Consider the following 18290-nt stretch of genomic DNA (forward strand, 5'->3'; position numbering starts at 1 on the left):
GTTGTAAAAAATGGTCGTGTGTGGGCTTTTTACGACATGAAAAATCTGCGCATGCTCACAAGCAAGTTATGAGACGGGAGTGCTCGTTCTGGTAAAACTAGCGTTCGTAATGGAGTGTAGCGCCCCCTTGCTTTCAGCATGGGCACTACGCCTATATATATATATATATATATATATATATTAGGGCTTTGGAAATTAAAGTGGAGTTCCACCCATAAATATAACATTACATCAGTAGTTTTAAAAAAAATGTCATTAGTCCTTTACAATTTTTTTTTTTTTTAGATGCCTTCAAAGTGTTGTTGCTAGGCAGAATAGTTAATCTTCCCACTTCCTGCACCTAGGTGCTTAATGCTTCCTAACCTACACCGCACAGACTCCTGGGAATGTGGTGGGTGTAACTTTCCAGGAGTCTGTGCAGTCCCCAGTCTCAAATAATCATGTGACTTGCACAGCACAGGTGCTGAAACCTGATCTGACACTGCTTGTGCAGCACTGAGCATGTGCGAGATTTGCAAGGCTGAAATCCAGGAAGTCATACAGTCTGGCTTCATGATGCCCACACTTAAGATGGCTCCAGTCAATTTTTATTTTATAAAGTCTAAATGCTGTAACAACCTAACAAAACGGACCTTAGTTTACAGACTAACTTTACTAGAATACATTAAGCTTGTGTATTGCAGGGGTATTTATATTTAAAAAGTGAAATTGTGGCCGGAACTCCGCTTTAACTATTAATTCATTGATTAATCTTAAATTTTTTTGATCGATCAAAATTTTTTAAATCGATTACAATTATTTTGATTGGTACTCATCTCTCCGCCGGCTTCCAGGCCTGTCGGAGATCTGGTGACGTCACTGACACCGGCGGGGCTTGCCATGTCCATCTGAAGGGCTCCTCTGCTGTGCCTTCATATCTGCATGCCGGCGGGACCTTCCTATCTGCCACACGCAAGGGCTGTTACACTTCCCTCTACCACTTCCCTCTATCAACCTGGGATTCTACAACCATCCACTTGGAGTTGTGATCGTTCCCTTCACGGGACATCTACATGCCGACGGACTGATGTTAACCCCTCCTCATCTGGATTCAGCAGTGGTATCGTTGTACACATTTTTATACCAGTATCATACTTAGCTACATGTTTTTATGACTGCTTTTGCTACCGTTTGGTATTACTTGCACCATTTTTACAGTTTATGTAGCTACATCGATTTTATCTCCAGTGCAATATTTATTTGGTTACCTACTTGAAGACTATGAAAGTTTTAATGCTATTCCCATCAAGCGCTGCCTTTGTGTGTGTTGTATCCTGCTATCCATTTTTCCAGTGGTTGGTAGCTGCACTGGGAATCAGCCTGCAAGGAGATCAGCTAAAAGTAGTTGGATCTGTATGTGCGTTATAATTAATCGAAATTAGTTGATTAATCGATTAAAAAAAATGATTAATCAAACACAAAAATTTTGATCAGTAACAGCCCTAATATATATATATATATATTATCCTATCTACCCACTACTATTACTTACAGTCTGCTCTATCAACATAGTTATGCCCACTATTTTTATCTTTAGTGTTGTGGAGTGATCAGAAAACAAATGTCTTTATATGTGACTTGCATTCATCCAGTGCAGTAAAACAGTGCAGTATGTGTGAACAGGGTCTTCTTACAGGCTGGGGTGAAGGACAGAATGAACAATACTTGACCTTTCTATGTGGTCTGCATAATGTAGGGTAACCACCCATCCCAGATTGCCCAGGACAGTCCTGCAATTTTCAGGTCTGTCCCGGACACCTTTATTTCCAGGACAATACAGTGTCCCGGGATACAGTCATTGGAGAGGGACTGTTCGTTGTGTGTAGGGAACTATTACAACACAATACAATGTAACTGACGCCGAGAAGCCGCACAGCCCCGCGCAGGACATTCCCTCCACTCACACCCCATCTCCAGCTGTAGCAGAGCAATTTTGTTGTAAGTTTTGGAGTTGAAGATGTGACACCCCCCCCCCCCTCCCCAAACTAGTGGAGAACTACAAGTCCCAACATGAATCCGTTAAATCTATGGGGTTCATTTTGGGACTTGTAGTCCTTCAATTTTTTTTGTGGGGGGGGCACATCCTTAGATCTCAGGGATTCGTGCTGGGACTTGTAGTCCGTCACTTTTGGGGAGGAGTCACATCCTTAGATATCAGAGGTTTGGACTTGTAGTTCTTAATTTTTTTTTCGGGGGGGGGTCACATCTTTAGATATCAGGGGTTCATGTTGGGACTTGTAGTTCTTAATTTTTTTGGAGGGGGGGTCACATCTTTAGATATCAGGGGTTCATGTTGGGCTTTGTAAGCCTTCACTTTTGGGGGATGTGACCTACCCGAAAGGTGAAGGACTACAAGAAATGTGGTCACCCTATCTGCATGTTGACAAGCGGATCCTTTGTCTCTATACTGAGTACTAAAACATCTCTCTTTGTAATGTCACAAAGTTAAAATAGAAGTATGTCCCGCCCACATATGAAAACGATGTTCAAACCACACATGTGGGGTGTCGCTGTGAACGTTAGAGCGAGAGCAATAATTCTAGCCCTAGACCTCCTCTGTAACTCAAAACATATAACCAGTAAAAAAAAAATTAAAGCGTTGCCTATGGGGATTTTTAAGTAGCGGAGTTTGGCGCCATTCCACAAGCGTGTGCAATTTTGAAGCGTGACATGTTAGGTATCTATTTACTCGCCGTAACTTCATCTTTCACATTATGCAAAAAAATTGGGCTAACTTTACTGTATTTTTTTCTTTTAAAGCATGAAACGCGTTTGAAAAATTGCTGCGCAAATACCGTGCGAGATAAAAAGTTACAATGACCGCCATTGTATTCTCTAGGGTCTCTGCTAAAAAAAACATATATAATGTTTAGGGGTTCTGTGTAATTTTCTAGCACAAAAATTATGATTTTTCCATGTAGGAGCGAAGTGCCAGAATTAGCCTGGTTGTCAAGTGGTTAAAGGGATGGGGTGGCAACCCTATCTGTGACATCAGCAGAGAGCGGACTTCAGCCCGCTCTCTGCTGAAAATCCATAGAAGTACAGCCAAACGATTTTGGGTTATACTTCTTTAGGAGGTATGTAATCCCCTATTATTTGTGAATGAACGTCACATGACTAGGTAGTAAACTGAGAACGAGGCTTGGATTACATGAAAAGGAGGCTTGGATTACACTAATATGGTTTGTATGCTCAGGATTCCAGTGTGAAAGCGAGGTTTGGAACGCACGAGTGCAATCTGGAAGTGAGGCTTGTGTACAGAAGGAAGAGGAATTCTTAGTACACAGCTTCGGATGGATGTTCGGTAGGTGAGGTTGATTGCACGTTTATTTTATAATAGAACTAGAAGAGCCAAGCTTGGTGGGAGGAGGAAATCACTGAAACAGTTTGTTGTTCTGAATTCCTCTCTAGTGGGGGAAACCAGCAGAGTATTCCATGTAATTCAGACTGACAGTCATGTGCTGGCTGGGATGTATGTGCTCATTATTCAGAAGTAGTCAGGAGATAATTGTATTGGTAGAGGAAGGAATGGATGTAATATTCTGATAGCTGTGTCCCAACCAATGGTACGATCAAAGGAGAGGTAGCTAAAGAAAAAGGGGGGGTTGAGGCACGTTTTTGCTGACCGTCCAGCCGCAAGATAACATGGCTGCTAGCAAACGCACTCAAGCACGTTCAGACTAGGATCTGAACCCATGTGGGTGACCGCGCTAAGGGACTGTCGCCTGTATGGACATTCCCTGCCCTTCAGCTGTGCGTATACATACGTGCGACTGCTTTGCTGGGTATGCCGTGGCTGCAGATGATTGGCTACTATAGGTGAACGCTTCCTAGCAGGCCTGCACACATTGGTTCTGATCCCAGTGTAAACACCTCAGAGTTCATCCCTGATGGCCACCAAACGCATTAGTAAACACAGTTTGTGTAGAAAAAATTGTACCATATGTCACGTTCAATAAGAAGCAATGCCAACAAATATAATCCATTTAAGGGTTGCGCTGGCACAGTACTTGTGGCACAGTACTTCAGGCTTTCAAGGGTTAAAACAGGCACCCAGGAGGGGACGTATCGCCTCTGAGCTGTGGGTCGGATGCCTCTGAAAAGCGATCAACGATGGCTGCACGTGTTAACAAACCCTAAGTACACGTTCACATCGGGCCGTCCTGATATGCGATTTGACTTGACAAATTGCCGGCACCGTCCACATTCCTGCACCATTTTTGGCGACTTCGGGGGCGATTTCAATGGAGGAACTCGCACAGATGTCTCTGACATCGCTCCCGAAGTCAGACTGACATGCAGGTTTAAAATTGTGCAAGTTCAGCTGAACTCGCATCATTGTGAACCTGAGCTAAAGATCACAGTACATTCCATAGTTTTTGTGTAATTGACTTTAGATTTATGAAAACTATGTAATAGGAAGCCCTACCTAATCTATCCAGGCCCTTGTACTACATAGGTGTTGGTAGGTCTAAGGCCCCTTTCACACGAGGCATACATCTTCCAGTGGATCAACCTGTTTAGCGGGGGGATCTCTCCGCAGAGTAAACAGGAACAAAGCCTGCTCTTCTCTATGGGTCTGTTTGTTTCTATCCAACTGTCATCTGATCCGATCGGACGCATGGGGATCCCCATCCGTCTGTTTTTGGCGGATTAGATGCCAGCGGATTAGATGCCAGCCTCCTATCCCCTCCCCCCCTGTCTACATAACCTTGCCAATATATAGGGACATGGGCACTATGCCATGACCTGACATGGCCCCATATAAAATCCCACCTTGTTTTCATTTAGCCAGCGGAAACATGTCCGCTAACATCCGCCACTTCCGTAAAAAGCTATAGATGGTCGGATCGGGTCCGCCTGAAAAATGGACAGGTGGACCCGATTGGAATGTTGGTGTGAAAGGGACCTATAGGAGATCATACAATTGGATTGAAATGTGTGCGGTGAGGTTATTGCTCGTGACACACAGGGAACTCTGTGGCTAGCCATCCTGCCGTTGGCAGTATGTCAAAATTACCAGGGGCAGGAATGCTAAGAGGCTGTCTGTTTGTCCCTATGGAATTGCTTCCTCTAGCTGAGGCAGCAAGATGTTGCTAGCGATCAAGATTCAGCAGCATTCAGACCGACAACAACAGAGCAACGTCTCTCTGCATCTGGATACAAGGAGAGCAAATCCATAAGGTACAGACACAAAGCCTTTTGAGTGATCCTGCAACTGGTGATTTGAGAATGGATTGTGTGCCATTAGCCAAACTAAATGACATTGGCCCGGATTCAGTAACAATTGCGCTTTTTTTACGGAGGCGCAGGGCAAAGTTTTTGCCCTGCGCCCCCGCAATTTTTTTGCGCTGCCCTCGATTCACGGAGCAGAAGCTCCGTAAATTGCGCGGGCGCGCCGGCAAAATGCCCGGCGTAATCGCGCGCAATTTAAATGATCCCGTAGGGGGCGGGAATCATTAAATTAGGCCGATCGTAGAGCACATGCTCCGTCGGGAAACTTTCCCGACGTGCATTGCGGCAAATGACGTCGCAAGGACGTCATTTGCTTCAAAGTGAACGTGAATGGCGTCCAGCGCCATTCACGATTCACTTACGCAAACTACGTAAATTTCGCGACGCGGGAACGACGGGTATACGTAACATTGGCTGCCCCTGCTAATAGCAGGGGCAGCCTTACGCAAAAACCGCCATACGGAAACAACGTAAATTGCGTACGCAGGGCTCGCGCAACGTTGTGAATCGGTGTTAGTATGCAATTTGCATACTATACGCTGAGCACAACGGGAACGCCACCTAGCAGCCATCGCAAGAATGCAGCCTAAGATATGCGGGCATAAGAGCCTTATGCCGCGCATATCTTAGGCTGCAGTCGGCGTAACGAGGTTCCTGAATCGGGAGCATTCGTTACGCCGGGGCGAGTAAGCAATTGCGCTGTGTAACCTATGGTTACACAGGCGCGATTGCTTCTTGAATCCAGGCCATTGTTTGCTAAATCATGACACTTTTTCTGAATACGATGCTTCTTTTTTTTCTATCCGCTGTATGTCAGAACATCTCCTACAACCTCTTTGCAGCTATTTTCTGCTTGCACACTCTTTAGGCTGGGTACACATTGTGTGAATGCAACTCACAGCAGGGGTCCGGTGCGTCCCTGTTCTCTGTTTCAGGGACAGGCCGGGCCTGAACTTGGACCTGAAACTGAGCCAAAGACGCATAGGACTTCTGTGCAGTACGCTCTGCCCCGGAGATATGTGGACCACCTCCATTGAGAGCCGGGCACACTCTCCTGTCATGTGAATTGGATGTGAGGAAATCCGCATCCAATTTGTGTAAGTGTGAACCCAATTTTATGCCCTGTACACACGATTACTTTTTGTGATGAAAAAAAATGTAATTTTTCCAACTTCATCATTAAAAATGATGTTGCCCACACACCATCGTTTTTGAAAAATGATGAACAAAGTGACGGCACTCTAAAGGGGAAGTTCTATTCGCCTTGAGGCTGCTTTTAGCTGGTTACTTGTTAGTAAAAGACGATTCGTGATTTTTTGTCTGTCACAGCGTGATGAATGTGCTTACTCCATTATGAATGGTAGTTTTACCTCCCGTCTCATAACTTGCTTCTGGGCATGTGCGGGTTTAAAACGTAATTTTTGCCCACACACACGATCATTTTTTATGACACAAAAAATGACATTTTAAAAAATGACATAAAAAATTCAAGCATGTTGGAATTTTTTCTTTTGTCATTTTTCAGAAGACATAAAATGACATTTTGCCCACACACGATCATTTTAAATTACATTTTTTAAAATGTCATTTTATTTCATCACAAAAAGCGATCGTGTGTACAGGGCATAAGAGATGGCTGCATGACACGATGACAACAGCAAATCGTGCCTTCATAATGTGTTTTGTATTTTCCTTCAGAAGCCCGTGTGACAGAGCGACCATGCAGGAGACTTGGACGGAGTGTTGTTACCCTTTAACCTGTTGTTGCCTGTTTTACACAAAAATGCGGCAGCATGGATGGACTTTAAGGGCCTAGTTCACCCTTTGAAATGCACTTAAATTGATGAAAAAAAATAGCATTTTATTATATTTATTTTTTCTGCATTGGAGCCTTCAAAGCATTACAACTTTGTGGGATCCTGCAGAATATTCCTCCAGGTCCCGCTTCATGTTGAGGTACAGACCTCCAGTTATAAGGCTGGAGGAAGTATCAATGCACATATGAAGGAATAACACTGCACATGTGGCAGGTGTGCTGGAGAACCTTGCATAGCTGAGCAAGAAAAAAAAATGACAAGATGCTGGGGGGAGAAGAAACTCATGATCTAGGTAAGAAGGGGACAGCTGCGAAATGTGACCATGGTTCATATTGCACCCTAAATGTGGTTGTAACATTAAACATGGTCAGAAAGATAGAAATACCAATTTATCGCTCGCCAATTGCATAACATTATGCAGTGCGGCTCTCTAGTGCCGGGTTACTTACCTAGTACGTGATCCAGCACATTCGGTTAGGGGCTCCACGATTAGACACGGCACAAAGCCAATCAGCGGGTGCTGGTCAATGAATGTCCGCTGGCACACCACTGATTGGCGAGGAGAGACAAAGAACAGAGCTCTGCCTGTGTAAACAAGGCAGAGCTCTGTTCTGTGAGCAGGGATGTGATAGATTTTATTCCCTGCTTTGCAGAGAAAGAAAATCCATCAGAACCCTTTAGTAAAAACAGCACAAATCTAACCCTTTGATCGCCCTAGATGTTTAACCTTTTTCTAGCCTGTGTCTATGGTACAATGACCGTGCATACTTTTAACACTGACCACTGTATTAGTGTCACTGGTTCCCACAAAGTGTCAGATTGTCCACCGCAATAACAGTCCTGCTATAAGTCGCTGATCGCCACCATTACTAGTATAAAAAGCAAATAAAAATTCAAGTGAATATCGCATTCCCATAGTTTGGATTGCTCAAAATTTAAACAATCTACAATCAATAGATGCTTATTGTGATTTATTTTATTTTTTTCTTACCAAAAACATGTAGCAGAATACATATTGGCCTAAATACATAAAAAAAAAACAAAAAAAAAACATTTCATGTATTGCATATGTTTTACAGCAGAGGGAGAGAGAGAGATTTTTTATTTTTTGTTTATAATGCAAAAAAAATACAGTGGTGATCAAATGCCACCAAAAGATAGCTCTGTTTGTGGGGGGGAGAAAAAGAAAATACATTTCATTTTGACCAAAGTCAAAAGTCTCTGAGTCATTTTCGATACCTACATGACAATGGATGCACAAATAGGGTCAGTAGTCAGCGGATCCCACCATCTGCTGCGCCTACTACGCAGACTCACACTCTTTATCCCGAAAGAGGACATTGCAGTCGTTGTGGGAACAATCATCAATTCCAGACTCGACTACGCAAATGCCCTCTATCTAGGACTCCCCAAATACCAAATCACTCGTCTGCAAGTCGTTCAAAATACGGCCGCTCGACTAGTGACTGGAAAAAAACATGGGAATCAATCTCACCTTCACTGAGATCCCTTCATTGGTTGCCAGTAAAAGACATAATCACTTTCAAGGCACTCTGCCTAATACATAAGTGTATTCAAGGCAACACCCCCCAATATCTATGCGAAAAAATAAAAGCCCATAACCCCAATCGCATTCTGCGATCCACCAATCAAAACCTCCTCCAAATACCCAAGGCCAGATACAAGTCCAATGGAGATCGAAGATTTGCAGTCCAGGGACCTCGCCTGTGGAATGCACTACCAACCACCATTCGACTGGAGTCGGACCACTTGGCCTTCAGGAGAAAGATTAAAACCCATCTCTTCTGAGGTCAAGAGGTTCCTTACCCATGAAATGGATACAGCGCTCAGAGGCGATTCAGTTTGCATGTGTTGCGCTTTACAAGTCTCTCTCTCTCTCTCTCACATGACTGCGCATTTGTCAGTTAAAGTAATGAAGTGCCAAAAAGCAAAAGGGGGGGGGGGGTAAATCCCTTCAGAGGGCAAATGGTTAAAGTGTCTCTAAAGTCATAAGGTTCTCTACCTTAAAGCGGTAGTAAACCACTGCTGCAGGGTTTAAAAAAAACAAAACACCTGTCAGTCAATGGCATAATGTGCTAGTATGAATCGCATAGAACAAAGCCCTTCCAGTGGCATGCTATCACTGCTGAGAGGGCTGACATCTTCTCCCGGTCTTTCTTCTGGGTTTGCGGGCTCCGTCACTGTGAGTGGCCGGAGCCGCGATTACGTCACCCCCCCCATGCTCACGGGAGCCTTTACGTCCGGTGACGTCAGCAGGTGCATCCAGGGTGAATATCTCCTAAACGATGCACGTTTAGGCGATATTCATTTTACCTACAGGTAAGCCTTATTATAGGCTTATCTGCAGGTAAAAATCACAAAGCAGGCTTTACTACCGCTTTAATACATTTCAGTGCCTGATTCTCCATCCATACATACCGAGTCCTGTATTAATCCAGTGTTGTGCTCATCTGCAGGACCTCCTCTCTCTTCTCTCACAGGCTTGGTTGAGAGCAGCAGGAGCTATTGGGCCCCACAACTATCAGTCAAATTCAATGAAGAGAGGGCAAGGTTGAGCTGTGAAGTGTGTCACAGCCCAGCCCAGGAGCGAGCCTGCACACGTGTCACAATAGATAGCGTCTTCCTATGGTGGTACATGCAAAAAAGGAGGAATATTCTCCTGGCAGCAAAAAATGATATACGCTCCTAACTGCTTTTTTCAATTTTTTTTCTCCTTTTTGTTTTTCCTTTTTTTTTTTTTTTTTTTTTTTTTTAATTGCTCTAGTGTAAACAAGTCTTTACTGTTTAACTGTACAACAGGGGTGTTCAACCTGTGGCCCTCGACCTCAAACCAGGGAAGCGCGTTTCTCTTCTATCCTGCGGGTTCAGTGTGAAAGCAGCCTTATGGGGGCTCAGGATAGTAAGGACTTGAATACATTTGCGTTTTTGGGGGCAGTAAAAGCCCATAGTTGGGACATGTTTTTACTAAAACTGATGTAGAGTTGGGGTCACGGTAGTGACCCCCCCCACCCCATGCACCAGGGGGCCCTAGTCACATTCGGCTCTATACTTGGACAGGAGAGGTGGCATATACAGAGTCCGATCCCCTCCATATTTTTTTCCCATGCAACCACTGAACACTGGCTTTTTTTTTTTCCTCCTGCCGGAATTCAGCGGCTGTAGGAGGAAAATGTTTATTATGTTGTTGAAAATAGAAAATTTGAAATTCTGGGGAAAAACAACATGGGGGTGGGGGGGTGTCTGAGTACCACTTTAAGCTGGCCATTCAGTATGCAAAATTTACTCCATGAGTGGCCCAGTTGCAACCCTCCTGCCTGACATTCTGAGATTGAAAGATCAAAGGAGACGGATAGAAAATTGCCAAGCTGCTTCATCCAATCAGATCCAGTTACTGGTCAAATACTCAGACAGAGTATTTGGGTTTCTTCATCTGCACTGTGTATGAATCTGAATTAAAAACAAAAAATCTGTTAATGGCCAGCATTAAACTGGTCATACACAAGCCATTTTCTTTCGTTCAACCCACTGCTTGAATGAAAGAAAATGACTCGCTTACCCTATCCACACACTCAATGGGGGAATCCCAGCCGCTGACCCTTTGTATTTTGACAGCAGACTTACAACTGTTGAGGCTGTGGTCACCTAGCAAGGGAGGGGTGACACGCGGCGTTCCAAGTCCATAGGTAGGGAGAACTTGTCTCTATGCCTGGGGGGTTCTCATCCTGGGTGCTCTGTGAGTGGGTGCGGGAACGAGTCGTCTCTACCAATCGGACCACCAGCGGGTGTTTTTGCACTGACTCCTCTTTTTGATGTTGTGCTCTTTGGTCTTCTCCCAGAGGTTAGCAGTCCTGATTGATGCAAACATCGCCACAGACGTGGTGGCTTCAATGTCACCCTATGCATCAATACACTGGGCACCATGAAAAGATCCACGAGTACTTTCACTGCACAGTCTTTCCTCAATCTTCAGGGTGATGGCATCATTAAACCCATAATACTGAGTATATCTTTATTATTTGGGTCTTGATCCCTTTAAGGGGGGTGAAACAAATAACTTTTCTTTTTGAAAGTACTTGGGTTCGCACCTATACAGGGTGAGGGGTTCCAGGGTGGCGCAGTTGGAGACCAGAAAACTGATTTACAGTTCTTTCAGGATTGGCAAGTCCTCATTTGGGACCTGGAATTTGGAGACTCCGAGAGACTTTAGGTTGCAAAGAGCTTCTAACCCTGATTACTGTGACTGGGGTGCTGAGGAGGTTAACCAGCCTGCAGGATAGACCTAAAGGGGAGTAGGAAACAGTCAGCAGGTGCCTCGGAACAGCAACAGTTGCAAGAGGGCTGGAGGCTGTTAAACAGCTGCTGCTGGGCTCTTGCAACCTTTTTGGACCTTTTCCTTCAATTTCCCTTCTAATTTTTTTTCCTTTGTCTAAATTTCTCACTTCCTGTTTCTCCTCAGTAAGCCTGCCCCCATCATCCGAGCTGTTCTGGCTGGGGGTTAGTCAGCGTGCTCGCCCCCTCCCATGGGACTACATCCCTGCGGAACACAGCTGTGTGTGTGTGGACCTGACATATAGATGAGAGGGGCACAGTCTCCATGCAGGGATGTAGTCCCAAGGGAGGGGGCGAGCATGCTGACTAACCCCCAGCCAGAATGGCTCGGATGATGGGGGCAAGCTTACTGAGGAGGAACAGTAAGTGAGAAATTTAGACAAAGGAAAAAAAAATTTAGAAGGGAAATCGAAGGAAAAGGTAAGTGAACCAACAATGCACTAGCTTAAAGGAACCATTTTAGAAAATAAAAAACAAACCTTTACAACCCCTTTTAAAATGTTAAAACTCATAGACATAAACACTTTTATTTTATTTTTTTATTTATTGCAAGAATGTTATTTATGTTTAATACCAGAGTGGTTGTGGAGGCTTAGTTTTGCGTCCTGCTTTTTTGACTGTGTTTCTTTTGTTTTCTGAGTACTCTTTTATGCAATATATTTTCACATAAAGTGCTGCAAAATAACTTCAAAAATGCTTTTGTGCCTGACACTGGCATCTGACATTTTACAGCAAGGTCATCATTACCTACAATTCAGTACACCAAAAGCTTATTCATGAACTCCTTTTTATAGAGGCGTCATGTCACATATTACACATTTTCAGAGCAAGGCTTGTTTTCAGAGGAAAGTTATAAAACAGTGTAGAAAGCTTTTCCAGTATGGCAAATAAAAAAAACAAACAAATGTATTACAATATGAGTCAGCAGTCTTACACTTGTGTGATTGTGTGTTAACGTGACTGCATTAAAGTGGATGTAAACCCTCACATATACCAGTGAATTGAACAACCTCAGATGATACACAGAGATGAAAAAAAATCTCCCTATATATGTTTTACATGTATATCTGCTGTCTTCATCTTGCTATATTCTTTAGAATTCTTACATCGGGTTAGAATTTTCACTTCCTCATTCAGCACTGGGTGTGGATTCTTGTCTTACACTGGGAGACAGCTGATTGGAGGAAAAGCACACGCCCCCTCTCCACATAGGCAGAAGAATGAAGATACTTTCAAAGCTGTGCTATGACAAGACAAGCACTCTGCTAATCTATTTATAGCAACCTCCCACGACGCACATTTTTAGCTGCTTTTATCTCCTGTCTCGAGAAACTTGTCAGACGTTATCGTGCTGATAACAGAGGAATGAAATGGCAGAGACACACAGGACTTGGGTCAAATTTCATGAATCGGGTTTACATCCACTTTATGGCAGTCTATTAGTTGAATGGACTGCAGACACAATAAAAGAAACCTCAAAACTGCACCATCTGTTGTCGTGCACTGCAATGCCGTTGCACTGAACACACTTTGGTTTGGTATATGGGGTGCCACTTGGAATAAATGCAATCCTTTGCAGTAATGCACATATAGGTGTAGTCGGCCTACGAATACCCATAAACAAACAAGAGATGATCATCCCACAACCCAGCTAATTGGATCAAGAAACCTGTGAATTGTGTGTAACATCTGCAGCTTACCTGTGGCCAATTGACCTTAAAGTGTAAGTTTACCTTTACAGAAAATCTGTAAGGTGACCTTACACTGTACCCCTTTGATAATCGCGGCCGGCAATCTCCCGCACTGACACATCATATAGCTGCTTTACCGGTCCAGGGATTTGAAATCCTTTCTGCTTTCTCTCCTCTTCAGCACTCACAGGATATGACGGGATACCCACTATATGGTTTCTGATTGGTCTGTGCCGCCCATGTAAAGGGGCCGACCAAATGGAATGCCTCCTATACATACATTTAGGAAATAATTTTGCAGGATTTCTGACGCCCTGGACCGGTAAGGCGACTATACGATGTGTCAGTGTGGGAGACTGCCAGCCTCAGGTACTGTGGGACCGGGTGCGAAGGGGAGCGGGTCCAGTGTAAGTTCACATTTAAGCATTTCACACTGAACACAACTTTGAAACCATGCAAGCCGCATTTCAGGCCAACTTAAAAGACACCTGTATGGGTTCATTGAAATCACCTCCAAAGTCGCCAAAAGTAGTGCAGGAACTACTTTTGGAAATCGGTGCCGCAAAGTCGGCGCCGCACCAATTGAGATGCTCATATTCACGGCAATAGGCTCCGATTTGACATGCGATTTATTTTTTTACCTGTCAAATCGCGCTGATGTGAACAGGGGCTAAGGTACAGATTGATCACCCGCAGTGGATTTTTCTGGATGATTGTTCTACAGTGTTGTGACCAATACCTAACCCTGGTATTCAAGGGGTTAAGGCAAGCGCAGGGTTGCTACTTGCACCTAATGAGCTTGGTATTGATTTGTAAAGCCAGAAAAATGCTTTCAGGTAAAAGAGATGCGGGCAGCTCTAGATAATTTTTATGGGATGCATTCCCATCTTACAAATGAGGGCTGTGAGTACAAGTGAAGGGAGGAGGCTGTTTGTGTACAGGGGGGGGGGGGGCAGAGCTGTGTTTCTGAGGCTCTGCAGCGCCTCCCCACCTCTGGCCACATGTGGTATTGCATGCCATTGAAGTCAATGTGGAACAAATTATTTTCGTTTCCATTGACTTCTATGGGGAAACTCACTTTGATATGCGAGTGCTTTGGATTACGAGCATTCTTTTGGAACGTATTATCCTCATAATCCAAGGTTCCACTGTATAGTAAAGATCATATCGGCTATATACACCCATCTTCCTTCCTGTATTGCTCCATCACTGACTGCAGATATACATCATCTGTCCTGTATATAGCTATATATATCTGCAGTCAGTGATGATGTAGGAAGGTCTCTATATACAAGTAACTGTATATACCCACCTTCCTTCCTATAGAGACCTTCCTCCATCATCACTGACTGCAGATATACATCATCTGTCCTGTATACAGCTGTATCCACCACCTTCCTTCCTGTATATACTAATACCATCCAACCTATAAACGCACATACTATAGCTGTAAAATGTCGGAAGAACTACTTGATTGATGAAAATCTGAAGATGCCTTAAGGATCCTATCTCCCTATCTTTCAAAACACACAAGTAGTGATACATACAGGAAAGAAATTGTAAATCCCCCACTCTTCTGGCTGTAGTAACGGCTAACTAAAACACATGGAACAGCTTGACAAAGGTTAAAAAGTCTCTTTGGTTAAGGCATTCAAAACTAGGGATGGGTCCCAGGGAGCCACTGCCTTTAACACCTTAGTAGTAAGTAAGTTGCCTAGTCAACAGAAATCTTTTAACTAGGGGATTTTCTGCCAATTTAAGTGAAGAAATGTCTTCCGCACACCAAGGATTCCACCAATGATTTTTGTGGCATGGTTAATGTAACTGAATGACCCATGACACCCAGAGACTTTTGACGGATGGAGGGTACTCCTGTGCCAGCGTCACGAATGACTCTTGGGTTAAGGGTCACCCTGTGCCCCTTTTGGGCATAGGGTGACTGATAATTCATGTAGTACAGGAGATCTGGACATATTACAGGTGATTTCGTGCTGACCCACAACAGGTCAATAGACTCCTGAAAGACATTCCATTGTGTGATGCTAATACTGTGTTGTGTCTATTGTACTGATTAAGTCTGGAAGGTCAGATGTCTCCTTTCAGAGGTAGGGAATTAGCATGTCAATTATGTTTAGTAAAGGAATGTGTTTTGTGAATAGCAGGTGAGAGTCATAACGTCTGACTCTCACGCAGGTGTAGTAATTAGATCATGTTAATTATGTCAGACTGGTGCCGAAAAGTCTGAGGGATGTGTATTGGAGACTCGTTGGCCCCCCATTGTGTGATGTGTGGGTGGAGTTAGTCTTTGTCCCTGTGATTAACTGTAACATGCCTGTAACTGCATAAAAAGCTGAGAGTGTACCATTAAAGATTCATTCATACATTTTGAAACCAATAACAGAGCTTGTCTTGTTATTCTGGGAAATGAGATGGATCGTGTCTGATGTCTGTCAGACTGTCGGATAAGCTGTCGTGGGGCGATGGAATGGGAATATCGTAAACGGTGGTGACCGTTACAGCTAACATATGGCAACGCTTCCGAGCCATGCAGGGCCCCTTCGTCTGGCACTTGCCTGACGAAGGGGCCCTGCTTGGCTCCTGAAACGTTGCTGTATGTTTCCTATGTGACTACAAAAACAAAGCTTTGGACCCTTTTCAAGGACTCCTTGGTGTGCTGATGTTTCTTCAATTTGATCGTCCACGGTTTCCAGCCTATGGTCATTACAGCACCCAGCATTACTGAACAGCCATTTTCTTTGAATGTGTGCGTGGGGAATATTGCGTGTTGACTGCTGCCAATCCTAAGCTTCAGGAAAACTGATAAAACTGCTACCTGCACCTTACAGGTGCTAGACATCAGGCCCTTGTCTAGTCCTGCTTAAAGGAAATTTAGGACTGTGGGAACAGAATTGTTGCGTTTCTCTCATTTTGTCTTCCAGACCTTGGAATAAATCTTTCTAGTGCAAAGTTTTCGGCTAATCAGAATGGTATCAATTACCTTCTCTAAGCATTCCTTGTCCCTAAGGATCTTCCTCTCAACCTCCAGGCTGTCAAACAAAAGATATGTGGATTGGGATGAATTGCTGGCCCCTGAAGGAAAAGGGTCAGTCAATCTGGAAGGGTCCATGGAGAGAAGACTAGTAGGGACATAGAAAAATCAGTTTCTCCTTTTGACAATGCAGTGCAATAAGAATTTTTCCTTCCCGTAGTTACAGGAGGCGAATATATCTATTTGGCATGCCCCCCACCTGGCTGTAATTTGTGCAAAAACCTCCAGGTTCAACTCCCACGCCCCCTGTTTCTCTGGGAATTAACTAAGTTTGTCAGAATCTGTTTCTTTGAGATGGGCCACCCTCCGAGAACTCAAGTTTGCCTCTGCCCAAAACAAGATCTCCTGGGATAGGGCTTTCAGAGAAGGGGACCTTGTGCCTTCTTTGTTTGTGTATGCCACGATGGTGGCATTGTCTGAAAAATCAGTCTTTCCTTTGAATAACACCTGAAAACACCTTTAATGCATTGCCTGCCAAGTTCCCTGTAGTTGGAAGAGGTAAATGCCAGTTTTGGACACCAGGCCCCTTGAATCTGATGAGTCCCTGAATAAGCCTTCCCAGCCCCAGGTACTGGTGCCCGTAATTCTTCATGGTACCTTCTGAGCCCAACCAAGAGAGTCCCAAAGAATCTCCTTCTGGAGGAGCCATTACTTTGTCCATGGATTTCTGGCTATGATCCAGATTGTCTAGCAAAAAAGTTTGCAGGTTCCTTGAATGGTCACCACCGTCAGTCCCAAAATGTGCATGATCTGTCTGAGAGAGACCTGCTTGAGAAGACTGAGCTTCTGTACCAAAGACACCAATTTCGCCATCTTTAAATCTGTGTAATTATGGATTGTTGGCTCATAGATCGGGGGATAGAGAATTTAAAATGATTAGCAATTGAGTGCTGTATAACATTAGTTTGTGATACATCTGTCAGCATGCCTGTCATAAGGAAGCTGACAGACAGGCTTAGAGAGGCATGCTGACAGCGGAGGCATCATGGGTTGGACAGGTACTACCAAAGAGTCTGGATGTGACACTGCGTTGTATTCTTTTTATCATTTACCTGACCATTAGGTGGAAGGGGGCCACTGATGGCAGAGTAACAATGGACTATGACCATGAAGGTAATAGGGGGCACTGACCAGCAGAGTAAGTGGAGACATGCGCCAATCAAGCACAAATTTTCCAGCAGCCCTGTTCGATTGGAGTGGATCACTAGAACGGGAATGGCCAAAGATGGATTCAAATTTGGTCGGTCCCTGCTGAACCAGCTGAATTTTCATCCATCTATGGTGAGCTTTAGTTATGCACAAACGGACAGCATGGCTGTGATTCGTTCAGAGACAATGCATCTGTTGATGTGGTGAGGAAATCATGGAGATCTGCTTTAACTTTTTCCCAAAAGAAAGCTATAAATGTTATTAAATCCTTACTCAAACCGACCAATGTTATTTTCTGACGTGTTCCTATTTACATTCTGCCAACTAGCACATGTGCACTGTATGTTATCTTCCAGGCATGTCTCTGGCGATAACTGTCACTGCTGCTAGTGTATTCATGGCAACTCTTCAGATGGCTTGTGTCATATCTATTCACAGCACCATGGCAACTGCAGGTCTAAATAGAGGCTAAGATGGCTCCATCATTGGCAAATAGGAAGGTTTAATTAGGCTTTTTACACTTGTGAGTTTCTTTGTGATATCCTTTACAAATGTACATTACAGGACTCCAAAGCATGCTGAGTTAGAAGAAGGCGATCCTTATTATGTGACCAGCCCCTCCTCTAGTCACTAGTTCTCTCATGGTGCACTGCAGGATCCACATCACAACTTGCATTTTATAAATGACGTGTGAGATGCAGGTGGTGGCGTAGATTAATGTTACATTATCCAGCAGAGATCAGATGGCTCCTATCTAATGAGAGTGCCATTGAGGCAGTCGTATTGGACAGTAGGATGGAACTTTGAAGGAAGGGCATATCAGATCTCGGGAACAAAGTGAATCTAAATCTGATTGATAAAAATGAACACAGTGTGTTTTTATTTTGCATTAAAAATGCACCAACATGGATTACAATGGCCATAGTTCACACCGGCACAGTGCATTCCAGTGCAGTCAAC

At 44.0% G+C, this 18290-nt stretch overlaps 1 protein-coding gene across 2 annotated transcripts in view; it reads left to right on the forward strand.

Annotated features, from left to right (window-relative positions):
* The first annotated feature begins 3240 nt into the window (after nucleotides 1–3240).
* C9orf72 (C9orf72-SMCR8 complex subunit) overlaps nucleotides 3241–18290 on the forward strand; it is a 68721-nt gene continuing 53671 nt past the window's right edge. The window contains exon 1 of one of the 2 annotated variants that reach the window (XM_040358585.1): nucleotides 3241–3347. The gene's annotated coding sequence lies outside the window, so the exon portion shown is untranslated. The remainder of the gene's footprint in view (nucleotides 3348–18290) is intronic. The other variant, XM_040358583.1, reaches the window with a different exon arrangement.

This window comes from Rana temporaria, chromosome 1 (assembly GCF_905171775.1).
Source record: "Rana temporaria chromosome 1, aRanTem1.1, whole genome shotgun sequence".
In the NCBI taxonomy this organism is placed as follows: Eukaryota; Metazoa; Chordata; class Amphibia; order Anura; family Ranidae; genus Rana; species Rana temporaria.